This window comes from Panthera onca, chromosome D4 (genome assembly GCF_046562875.1).
Source record: "Panthera onca isolate mPanOnc1 chromosome D4, mPanOnc1 haplotype 2, whole genome shotgun sequence".
NCBI classification, from domain to species: Eukaryota; Metazoa; Chordata; class Mammalia; order Carnivora; family Felidae; genus Panthera; species Panthera onca.
In genome coordinates this window covers 85,296,777-85,309,684 of record NC_138351.1, presented here as the reverse complement: position 1 = coordinate 85,309,684, position 12,908 = coordinate 85,296,777, and the positions used below count along the sequence as shown (strand labels likewise).

The 12,908-nt window shown below is 36.7% G+C and overlaps 1 protein-coding gene and 1 long non-coding RNA gene across 5 annotated transcripts in view; one reads left to right on the top strand and one right to left on the bottom strand.

The window, feature by feature from the left end:
• The window catches only part of PBX3 (PBX homeobox 3), a 220,004-nt gene that overhangs the window by 79,272 nt on the left and 127,824 nt on the right, over positions 1 to 12,908 (bottom strand). The gene's annotated exons all lie outside the window — the stretch shown is intronic.
• Positions 4,807 to 11,324, top strand: LOC144614126 (uncharacterized). Its single transcript, XR_013551664.2, has 2 exons — positions 4,807 to 5,390; positions 10,937 to 11,324. It is a non-coding gene; the product is annotated as an uncharacterized LOC144614126 (long non-coding RNA).

Below are 12,908 nucleotides of genomic sequence, written 5' to 3'. Positions count from 1 at the left end.
TAGCTGTCTCATATCCTTTCCTCAATAAAAACAGAGGTGAACTGCTTATTTTCAGCAGCACACTATAAGAAGACAGAAGCATTATGACTGCTCATACATTCTGACTATCATTTGCCACAAGCTATATCTGTCAGCATTAAATAAAGCTGCATTATAAATGTAAACAAAACACCCACATCTACAAAATGAGCTGTCCGCCATGGCTGTAGGCATGAATTGAACCCGCTTATTGACTCAGGTTGCTCTTTTTATTTATTCTTCTACAAAGACATGCATTTACTTTACCCTACAAGCATACTAGGTTTCAGAAAGGCAACTAGTCTTGTGCTACAGCAAAAAAGGCACATGTTGACAAATGCATATCTTAATAGGAATAACACTATGTAGGCAAACATTGACCAATTGGTAAAAACTTGATTTATTTAAAAAGGATCTTCTAGATCAAAACACCAAATCATAAAAAAATCTGTGAACCTAGTCCTCTAAATATACACTTATGAACTACAAGAAGTAATTTACTATCAAAAACAACAGAACTTTAATTTCGAATATCTAAGGATAACAAAGGAAAAGGCGTCAAATGATACCCACACAATTGTCCCACCCTCCATAACTTGGGTATTCACCGATAAAGCGGGGAGCTAAATATTCGGGGAATTCCATTAGGGAGGGCATAAAATTAACTCAAGCTACCAACAAAAATTAGTTTATGAAAAAATGAATATATCATTTGCAAAAAGCCTTTTGTACTTTTTCCAGATGTTTTATGCTTAGCACAACTTATGCAGCCATGTTGATATAAGAATCACAAGGTAACAAAGAAAGCTTTGTAAACTTAAAAACACTTCGCCAGTTTTATTTTATTTTTTAATTCTGAGGAGTTAGTAGATAATTCTGAACTCACTGCAATAAGTTTACATTCTCACTGAGAATGTTTCAAAAAAGTAAGGAGGAGGCCTTTTCTCTTTATTATTGTTCCATGACAGGACATGATGCTAGGGAAATGGACATCTGAATGGCAGACACCTGGATCCCTGGGAGTGAATACAGCTAATACAGATAATATTTCAACAGGTGTGCTACATGTCAAGATTTTAGTCTCTTTGCAGGCTTATTTTTAAAAGGACCATCATCGTGCCAAATCATGACAAATGAAGGTATGTTTTGAGAATATTCATTACAGACAGAGCCAGAATATACATACAAACCAACAATACACATACATTACCGTAAAAATGAAATACAGCAGTCTTTCAAACAACCACCGGAGCTCGTCTGTGTACTTGACCGAATAATTTCTCAATTAGTTTTCTCCACTAGACTGACTGATGCTTTGGCCTTGTGTAGACAGAGCTACAGAACTAGGTTAAAAATAAGCCTAGGCAGTCAGAGATTTCCCGATGACAGAGATCTAAACATATGCAGAGACAAAGTACTCCAAAGAGGTTAGTCTTTGTCACCTGTTGAATAATCTAAGAGTCACTGAGGACTAAAAGTCCCGCACCTTTGGTCTCTAAGTACAAAACAGCCCACAGATTAAAGTCTAGATTTTAAAAGGAGGAAGTAAAATGCAGTGGTTAAAATATTAACACGTACTGTCACAGCTTATTCTTATGTAGGACATCATCCCCTATAAAAGGGAAAGCATAAATGTTCCTTGGCTTCTCACTATTCCATAGATGGATATTAATTATTACTGCCTTTCCTTTCTAAGATAAGCTTGTTAACAAGAACTACAGGATTGCTTACAGCTGCTATCCATACTGGGTAGGTTGCATCATTGTTTATGATGTTTACAGAAAAAAGAGAAATCAGTACAAAGAAATAGTATGGAGTAATTAATGTATTGTAGTGTAGTAATTTCCACTTTCTACCTCCATTTAAATAAAATAAAGCTCAGTAATGCCAGCGTAAATCAGGGGGAGCCACAGGGGAGCACAGCAAGGCAAAGACATTAAAGCCAAACCAAAGCCCTTCTTCACCCAAGCTACTATTATTATTACTTGTGCAAAGCAAATATTCAGCCTCCAACCTTAAATCATTTCAATTCCTATTTCCAAGTATAATTTAATCTTTTTCGGCGACACTTGATGCTTACTTCATCACAGCATAATGACAGATTAAAAAGTTGTTGAATTAAATATTAAAGAGGACTTCAGGCAGTTCTGCATTTTTAAGGAATAACACAGATTGGGGATGAAATGAGAAGCCCAAATGCATATTTTATACCAAAAGGAAAGAATACATATATTTTTCCTTCAGGCCACCTACTTTGTAATAAAACACAGGACAGGTTTTTATTTAGTGGATAAAAATGTGAAATAGTATTATAAGCTTCATATCATTATAATCTGGCACCATACAATGATGTCAAAGCTAATGATACGAAGTAAGAATATGATTTTTTGAGTGAATATCTTATTTAAATATTTTTAAAATAAGTATATTCATAATTTATCACTTTTGCATTCTAATTTTAAAAATTAACTTATTTGTGGAAATTTATCTCAGAGACAAAAATCACACAGATGATAGCATCAAAAGCAAACACTGTGTGAATGATTTTATGATACATACTGTTCTGAGAGGGTAAGGAAAAAAAAGTTGAGCCATATTGGTAAATATAGTTCCAATTAAAATGCTGATTAGACTGCAAGAGCTAATTTTGGAAGCTCCCATTAGATTCAGGTAAAATTAGGGATGAAATGTACATAATAGTAGTACCTTAACTCTTCAATGGAATGGAAACAGAGTCAAAAGCCAAAATTTCAGATATTTATACACAGAATATATACAGTTAATAATACAAAGATACACATAGTTAAAATTCCAAGGGCCCTTAGATCACTAAGTTTGGCATATGTTATCAATTTTGTTTTTAAAGAACAGAGATATTTTCCCCTGAGGGTTAAAAGAAAACAAATTTTAAAATTCTTGTTTCATTGTTATTTCAAGCAATTTCATGGGAGAAAAAAACAACTTCATAAACATTTTATTCTATTTGTGTAACATCAAATGCAATCTTTTGTACATGTGTACATTTAAACACAAAGGTTTTAAGTATGTAAGTACTTTCTTTTTTGCTTTTTCATTTCGCTTATGTGTTACCAATATTGTCTTTTTGATTGAACCACATGAAATTGACATCTTTCAAATAAAAACAGGTCAGATACTATCAGCAATTTCACATGATTTAATATTCATTCTAGTAAGTTATATTTTTATGTATGCACGTGAGAAAAAGTCATCCACACTAATATGTTCTAAGCAATCAGAAGTGACTTTAAAGATACGTACTATGTATCAAAGGATCAACAGTTTCCTTATAGGCCAGAGAAGCTAACGACATTTGTTCTCAAAACTAGTTCCGTTTTGGAACAAGGGCATAGTACAAATGTCAGAAGAAAGTATTACCGTTTTTTACATAATGCTTTTTATTTATTTATTGAAAGAAACACAGAAAATGATAAAGGTACTGCACTGATCTCTTCAGAAATTATTTTTTTTTGGCTGGGATAGAGCTAAGTATCATCATAGCTAGCAACTACATGTGGCCTTGAAAAGATGGCCTAATTCCTTTTGGAAAAATTTTCAGTGTGGTTGCTCCTGGCTGAATATGACACAATTTACTCGTGAAAATGCCACACACACCATCCTTTAAAGAAAAGTACAAAATATGACCACGGAATTGTTTTTGCAAATGCAAAAAAGGGGCAAGGCTTTTAAAAATTATCCTTTTATATTAATCTTTCCAAATCTCACTGTTCTGTTCTACTGGCATGGATATGTGGCTGCTTACTCCTTGCAAGCATACAATTCTAACTTCACACAATCAGATGCATAAACTACACTGTAGAAATACAGCACAATAATCTTTACTGATGCTCCTCAGAAGTGCTAAAAGAATAGAAAAGGCACATTCACCCTCCCTAGTATCCCTAGTACTTCTTGACTAAAGCCAAGTCCTGGAGAAAAGGGTGGGGTTGGGTATAGTGGTGACAAAAAGAGCTGTTTTTTATGGCCTCCATATTTAAATCCTGGAAAGAGCAATAATCTTAATTTTCTGGAATGTTTTCCATACAGCAATAATGAGGTAATAATTTCCCATCACCTAGGACATAGTAGGTACTCAACAAATGTTTGTACAATTAAATTCCCTGTGAAATTCCCTATGGAATTCAGTCTCCCATTGAAAAATAGCCATTAAGTTAGGATGCCTCAGAGCCAATTACAGTGGGAAACCTCCAGGAGGATGCTTCATATTTACGGTGAGGGATTAGAAAGGGTTGTTTTTTTGTTTTGGTCCCCTCCCCTCTCCTCACTCCCCTCGTAACCACCATTTTCCCAGGGTGTTCTTGTTTTGTAGCTGGTTTGGAATTTTTTCCAATCAGTCGAAGACGTTCACAGGGCGATTATGCCGTCCTCCTCTGAGATAACCGGAGTCGGCAGCAACCCAGCTGAAGTGACATCAGGGAAATCCAGCCTCTGGGGTCGCCAGGCCTCAAATCAAGTTCGGGTTTGGATTCGAGAGGACTAACTCCCTGGCTCGGGAGCAGGTCTGATTCCCAGGTGGTGCCAACCCCAGGGTGCGAGGCCGGGCGGCGGGCTTCCGGGCAGGAAAGGCCGGGCCTCCACCGCCGCCGCCCGCCCGGCCACCCACCCCCGCGGGGCTCAGGCTGGGCCGCCTCCGGCGCGGGGGGGCGGCTCCGGACTGCGGCGCCGCTCCGGCCCGCGGCCCGCGGGGCGCGCCCATTGTTCTCCGCGGCGCCGAGCGACGGCCCCGCGGCCCGCGGCGATCCCGGCTCCCCCTCCCGCGGCCGCGCCGGGAGGCCCCGGGGCCGGCCCGCTCCCGCTCCCGCTGTTGCGCGCCCCCGCCCCTCGGGCTGACAGCGAATTCTCACCGCCCTGACTGCATAATTAATGTAAATGGAGCAGCCTCCGTGTCCTGTGCGGGCTCTTTGGGTTTACTTTTGTGCGACACTTACACAGGAATATTAACTAGAGAAAGCAGCATCACAACAGGGGTGGAAAATCAGCCTGTCAGGGACTCCTTCCAAACGCCACGGAAAGCGGAGCGGCTTCAAGATTGTTTCATCAAGGTGACTGAGAACAAACAACTACTAAGGAAAGAAAATTTGGGCTTACACTGAGCTCCCACACATCCACTATTTATCTTTCTAGAATCTTTAGAAAGGAGATTCCTAACACATCTTTATGCAAAACTCGGGACTTGAGGAAAAGAGTGAGGCTGCTGCGTGTGCGCACAGCCAAAAGAGCCTTGGCTCGGCCGGTGCGTGTGCAACGCGCACCTACTCGGCGCGCGTGCAGACGCCTTTCAACAACCCACAGCCAGGGAGGAAGAGGCCAGGACCGGAGACACCTCTCCATGGGTCAGTGAGTTACTCCCCAGAAACCACGGGTAATCGTGGGCGACGCCACACTTAACAGAAATTAAGGCCGATGACCCTGGGGATTCTCACGAACCCTTCAGTAAGGTGCCCAATTTGTATTACTGCTGTTCCACCTCCAATCAAACTATGTCAAGGACATTTTCTTGTAGTTTGTGGTCACCGTTTTTCTTTCCATAACCTGACGTGGGAGAAAGTACTTCAAGGTTAAAATAAACAGTAAACTTGCAAAAGTACATTTTACACCAAAAAAAAACCTTTAAAAATATTTTTTACTCAATAGTCATAATCATCCAAAGTATCTCATGTTGGATATCTTCTTCACCAAAGAAGCAGAGAATGTGACTTCCCAAGCCTTATGCTGTCTGACCTAAATTAGGACTAAATCTTGCTATATCTTTTAGTATATTGGCCTCCTACAAAAATTATTTTAAAAATTAAGAACTTAACATCTCAAATGTACACATTTAGTTACTTAATTTCAGTTACAGAAGCAGGGAATTACAAATTTTTGAACAAATTACCAGTTGCTTTAAGTGTTTCTGTAACTTTCCTAGTATTTAGTTTTTACACTGTTTAGCAGAGGATGAAATACATTACAAAACAGACCCCAAAATCCTTCAACAAAACTATTGCAAATTTCATCTCGCAGGTGTGTTAGGTGTTGGTAAGATACAACAAGAACAATATTGGAATATCAAATCTACCTCTCAAATAATGCCATCAAGGGAGAGTGTTTGTGTAAGGCACGTGTGCCACCTCTTACACAACAGAGTGACTTAATCCTGAATGTTCTCAAGAAATTCCTTCACACAAAGGGGTCAGTTGTAGGCCACAGAATAACCTTTACTTTTACGTATTTGGCTGTTAAATGATTGAGAGCTAAATCCATATGCATGTCTTTACTGGCTTAATTAGGGATGTGTACAATAACTGAAAATCATACCTTTAACCATTCAATGTAGTACACGGCAAAGAGATCAAAATGGACACCGATCAAAAGGTTTACTTTAGACAGGAAGCAGCCAGTCGGGCCATTATGACAAATTAAAGGTATTATATTCAAGTCATTTTTAATCTCCTAAAAATGAATAATACTTCTCCGCACATTATATCATTTTTCTCCACAGAAGTAACATTTCTTTTATGTCTAAATGTATATATTCCTTCATGATACTTCAGCTCTTCTTCTAGAGGTAGTAGAGGTTTACTACTCTCCATTTTAAGCCAATGTTCTCACCACATTTGGACTCCTCTCTCTTTATATACCATAACTGACTCATCACCTATTTAAGTAAAAGCTCCTGCATTTAAAAAATGAGAACTCACAAACTGATGATGCACAGTAATCTTATCTCCGGAATCTTATTTTACTGCACTAAAATTCTTTTTGGCATTCTGTAGTTAATAACTTCTATATTAACATATGATGCTTTACGTCCAGTCACTATGTTTGGTAACTAGAAGATAAATTCACCCTTATGTTCTAATTCACCCTTAACTTTCTAATTCTGGAACTTTTTATTTTTATTTTTAAGAACTTAAAATAGGTATTACAATGTCAATCTTGATGTTTTTAAAAGGACACCAAATTTAGGGTCAGTACAAGGAAGTATAAACAGAAAAGTCCCTTGAGATACTGGTGTGAAACCCGCAGCTCATTGATTTTGTTCTTGATAATATGCTATTAAATTGGCGAACATGCTGACCTTGTGTGCAAAGGCAGAATTGTGCATATGCAACAGAAAGTTAAAAAACAGCTTCAAAATGACTGTTTAAAACTGTAGACTACAAAACCTTAAAATACAGACATTCCATAGTTTATTTAAAATTGGCAACCACAATTTAACAAGCTATTCTAACAAATGATTAGCATAGCGTGTGCTTTTCTTTAGCCATCAATTATGACACAGGGTAATGCAGGGCACAACTTAAGTGTCAAATTACAATATGCTATACAAAACCACTTTGCAACACAGCTTTCTGTTTGCTTAGCAATTACTACAGAGCACACTGCTTTTCATGAAAGGAATTGGTCAGAACTGTTTATAAGAATTGCCACAGATGTTTATATACTTACATTAAAAAGAATTAGTTGATAATTTCATAAAATTTCTCTTTAACCTTTAATAAAATGGCTTGGTTATTTTGTGTTGCTTTAAAACTCTGCAGACAACCAAAACGGTCTGAGTCTTTTTCTTTTCAAAATAAGACTCATCTGTAGCATGTGACAAAAGTAGAATACTACTTTTCAAGACCAAAGTATGAAATGTGTTTTCACTAATTTGTCCACTAAGAAAATTTAGAACTTTTATTATTTGAATGGCTGCCATTGTGACAATCTAAATTAGTGAAATATGTAATCATTCTGAAGACAGAGCAACAGATCACTTTATAATTCTCAGTAAGATAAACACAGATTTAAATGCAAAATAAACTAGTAGAATTTCAGAAATGTGGTTCAGGTTATAATTTTCATATAGCAATCACTTTCAAATACTGGATCTATCAGAAGTGAAAATGAATAAAGGTTATCTGTCTTAATTGTGGGACCATCCATTAATTCATAAAACTCTTATGTGAATAAATACTTAATGAGAAAAGGGAAAAAATACACAAAACAGTTTTTATGCTGTTTTTTCCGTTCTGCTGCTGTCCTTTCTCCTGCATTTGCCTAAAGGCTCTCAGTAAATTACACTCCCAGTAAATGACTGTAATTTACCCGTTGAATTCCCTTGTTCAGGAAAAGCACAAAAACACATTCCAGCATTTCCACAGCTCAAATTTACCATTCGGGATGTCAAGAACAATCCATGGGCAGTAATTTGAAACTGTTTGAACCTTCAAATGAGGGAAATTAGAAATGTTTTGAGAGCTAAGATTTTCAGTGAGGAGATAAAAACCTGATAAAAATCTCTAACTGTTCTGGTTCCTTTCTTCCCCTCCCATATCAGACACAGAGGCCTACATAAACTGTTCCACAGTGGGTTTTGAGACGGTGATACAGAATACAGTATTGATAATATAAGTCAAATTTATATTTATCAGGTTAATTTTTAATGATAATACACACTACATTAATGTCACACTTAATGTTAAAAACACAGATCCTGCTATGCACTTTTCTCTCAAAACTATCTCCCTGTGCACTATCTACCTGACCATCACTCAAAATAACTTCCTCTAGTACAACTTATATGAGCAAAGTTACATAAAGACTCAGGGCCCCAAGGATACCCAGCAGTCACTGTTAAAATTATTTGCATAAATAAGAACAAAGACTTTCTATTTAGTTATGTTCCAATACAAAGAAACTGCATGCACAAAGAAATGTAAACATTTACATGGACCAAACTTGAACTATATCACTTAATATTTTAATATGCAACACAGGTCAACATATAGAATAAACCAGCATAATCCCCAAGGTAAACACTTACTGCTGTAAGACACACACACACTCACACACACATACACCCTAGAGTTAAGAACATTCAATAACCAAAACAGCCTATTTCACTCTGTCTAAAGGCAGGTTTTCATATGGCAAAATGGTTATAAATCCTCATTATCCTAAATAAAATTACAGCACTTTAAACATTTCCAGGGAGAACATTCTCTCTTCTAAACAACTACCTTAGCGAGTAATAGGAAGCAATATGGTTGCACTTGTGTCACAGTTGGAAGCCTTTTTAAACTGTCGCCCTGCTAGCAAACCGATTCTACATATTAAAATGAATGTGTTGCTTATTTCAAGGGGAAAAATCATTTATAAAATCAAGACCATTATTAGGATATTGTGACTCACTTCCTCTTTAAAATGAAGCAGAAGTACAGAAGGCAATAATCTATATATGTTCACATAACTTCACTCTCCATCAGTGGTCTTAGAAGAAAAGATGAGGCTTTGTATATTTAACATTTAATAACCAAAGAGCCTACTGCACCAAGTATTTCTGATCACAAATTAGAGTGGAAAAAATCCCTAAATTTCCTTTTTAGTGTAAAAGGTGAGCCTTTACAAATGTCTCCAACTAAATTAGATAGACTGTTAAAAAAAAAAATGTGTGTGTGTGTGTGTTTTTTTTAATCTACTTTAGACTATCTGCCAAGGGCATCCTTTCCCCAATGGTTTTGTAGTACTAGGAGTACTCTAGCTATCATAATAGCTGTATAATAACTGTAACAGATTAATAGTTTGGAAAGTTTAATACGGGGCCCCAGCTAATAACATGGGCCCAACTTCAGTTGTGCCCTGAAGTTCAAAGAGAGAAACGAATGATAGGCAATACTACTCACTGGGCAGATAAAGATGCTTTTCTCATGTTCAAGTTTGTATTAAATTATGAAAAATACATTGGGGCTTCTCTACATGCTTTTTACCTAGGTATACAGTGGCCATATGATTTTTAAATTCCACATAGGTAATGGAAGAAGTTGAGTACTCCCAAAGGGGAACTATGACCATCTCTCCTCAGGGGTTTGTAGGGCAGTGCTGCCCTCTAATCAAATGAATGCTCTGTTTGTTTCTAAAATACACCTTGTAGGTTCTTAAGCATTAAGTTTGTTGGCATTTCATGTGAATGATTTAGTTTTTATAATTTGAGGTATTTTTACATTTGGAGGATATATTCAATTCAGTAAAGGCTTCCTGAACACTGTGTACCACCATGCATAACTGGGAAAGGCAACTAGTAATAAAGTAATTAACTTCTCAACCAAGATACTGTATGTTCTGCTGTTGTTCCTGATTGAAATTTTCTCAGTTAATTTCTAGACAATTACATTATCTATTTCATAATTGCAAACCTGGATGAATTGTTTCTAAAAGTTGCATCATGTTTCATGCCAACAGAACCTATGAATACATAAAAGCTCCTGGTTCTAATGTCACTGTTATCAAGCCAAAAACAATTACAGTCATTTGAGTTATAGCAACCAATAAACTTAGATAATCACCATATGCAACACAACATTTTGGCACTTGAACTTAAAACTCTTGTAGACAACTATAGATTGCTTCTAATGCAGAGCACTCTTGTCCTACCCAAGGCTGCCAATAGAAATGCCAAAGCTGCTGAATACTGTGCATCCTAGTAATGCTGTCAGTAAATGGCACATTCACACAGCCCCCAATCCTCTCTTCCCAGGCATGGTCTTCTCCAGCTGCAGCTTAATTTCCTGTGACTTGCCTAATTACTGTAATTAAGGATTAATTGCCATTAATTATTCACACATAAGCTCATCGCAAATCATGGGGTAAATGTCTTATGAAAGCTGCCATACAAGCCATGTATAAACACACTGGGATGCTTCAGGCAGGCGAATCTATCACTCAGCCCTCAAGCAAATCTCTGTGCTTCTCTTACAAAAACAGCTATAACTCTCAGAAACTCGACAGTCCTTTCAGGTAAGCATTAGGTTACAAAGCATGTTTTCCTGTGGAAGCCACAACGGTTTTATTAGTACTATAAATGCTGTTTTATCTTTCCAACTGCTATTTTTATGTTTCCATTTTTATTCTACAGTGCTCAGTTTAGGACAACCACTTGCTTCAAGGAGGAATGTTTGCAGTTGCTACTTTCCCCCATCACAGTTTGAAATAGTTCCATGTGGTTTACAACATATGACCATGCAACTGGGATCAGCATGCTAAAAAAAAAAAAAAAAAAGAAGAAGAAGAAGAAAGAAAAAAAAAAGAAAAAAGAAGTCAATGTATTGGCTACACAAGCAGGATGGAAACCATCTGATTTCCAAAGTCTCATTTTTTCTCATTGGTATAAAAAAAGCTATACAGCACATATTTGGTCACTGCTAGGGTATTCCTTATAAGGCAGGTTACCAGCTCAGCCACAAAATACTGCTGACAGTAATGACTGAAAATGGCAAGCAAATAAAACAGTCTCATATAGATTACTTTTGTATTAGTTGGGTTCCCTGCTTTTATGACAGCATTTGGTATTTTCACAATCACAAAATACAGACATCATTCCTTTGCAGAGCTAGGAAAGAAATGGTCTCCTCCAAGTTTTTCTAATAAGCCCTGAGCTGATGAGAGAACTTCCAAATCTTAGTCTAGAAATTATACTCCTAATGCTTCTTTCCAGTTATCTAGGGTTTACCGTGTTTGAATGGTTTAAAACAGAAGAATTCATTTTAACAACAGAATAAACTATTGTATATGCTAAAAGACTTAAACTACATCAACACTATGTATTATCACTGCCCTAGGAAATTGAAGTCTAAGTAGGCAGAATGTTGTTCTAATTGTTATGTTAGTTCCTTCTGCAGCAAATTAATGCATGAAACATTTTCATTTCGGTACATGTTTGTGTGTCTGAGTTAAACATTTATGTTAATAGACCTTCTGGCAGATTTCTAATGTTTCAAATACTCCTCTAGAACAGTGACTTTTCAAATAAGAGTTCTTCTCCCATTTTCTGCAGTACTTGAAACAGGGGTACATGACAACTAAAACTTCACAGTTTAAAAGTCTAAGCATGCAAGCAACCACTTGAATAGCTACAGACCCATCTCTACATTCAAGCAAAATACCAACTAAGCCTACAGAGTCACTGGCTATCCAAAATTAAAAAAAAAAAAACCTAAATATATATGCTCTCTACTGTCTAATGTCTAATAGATCACATACATTCAAATTATCATTTGGACCAATTCTTAAAAGAAAAATAAATAAATCTTATCTTCTTTGATCCCAACAGATTTAAAGGGCATGCCTGATTTCTGTACTGATCACAAAGTGTTTCCAGTACCCTCCAGAACCTTCTTACAAATACCCAGCCACCCACTTGAAGAAAAGACCAATGTTAGAAACCAGATAGCTGAAACCACAAAACTAGAGAAGCACCCCAGTTCTTGTATATTTAACTTCCATTACTCTCTAAAGTAATGAGAGATGCACAAAGCCTGATAACACTCCTCAACTGAGACAAAGGTCTCTTTTTGTAACATTAGATTTCTAAAACTGGAATAATGTTTACAAAGTCCTAAATTTTTTTCACTGTTGAATTATGTGTAATCTAAAACTGCAGTCTGGATCTTAAGTTAATATTGAACAGTGATCATGGATATTCCCAGATCCACCCATTTGGACCACCTCTTCCTGAAAAAAATTTAAGAGTAGGAGAAAGTAAGACTCCTAAGGATGGATAATTCAGGACTCTTGCATTCCTACTCAGATAAGAATGCTATACATTTATGGCATAATTTCAAAATTTGGAAACTAAGTCACCCTACAGGGAAATTCACAAAAATTGATTTTGGAAGAAATATATAATTTATTGCAACTGATAATGGTATAAAATCAAATTAAAATGGTGTGCAGGTTTTATTATTATTGTGTTTTGCATTTACCTAAAGTTCGGTACTTGAACTTAGCTGTCATTTTACTAACTGATTTCTACATCCTTGCCCTAGAGTCAGCAGTCAGCAACACAGAACTGTTAAAATCTATCGTCCCAACACAGAGCTTTACCATCA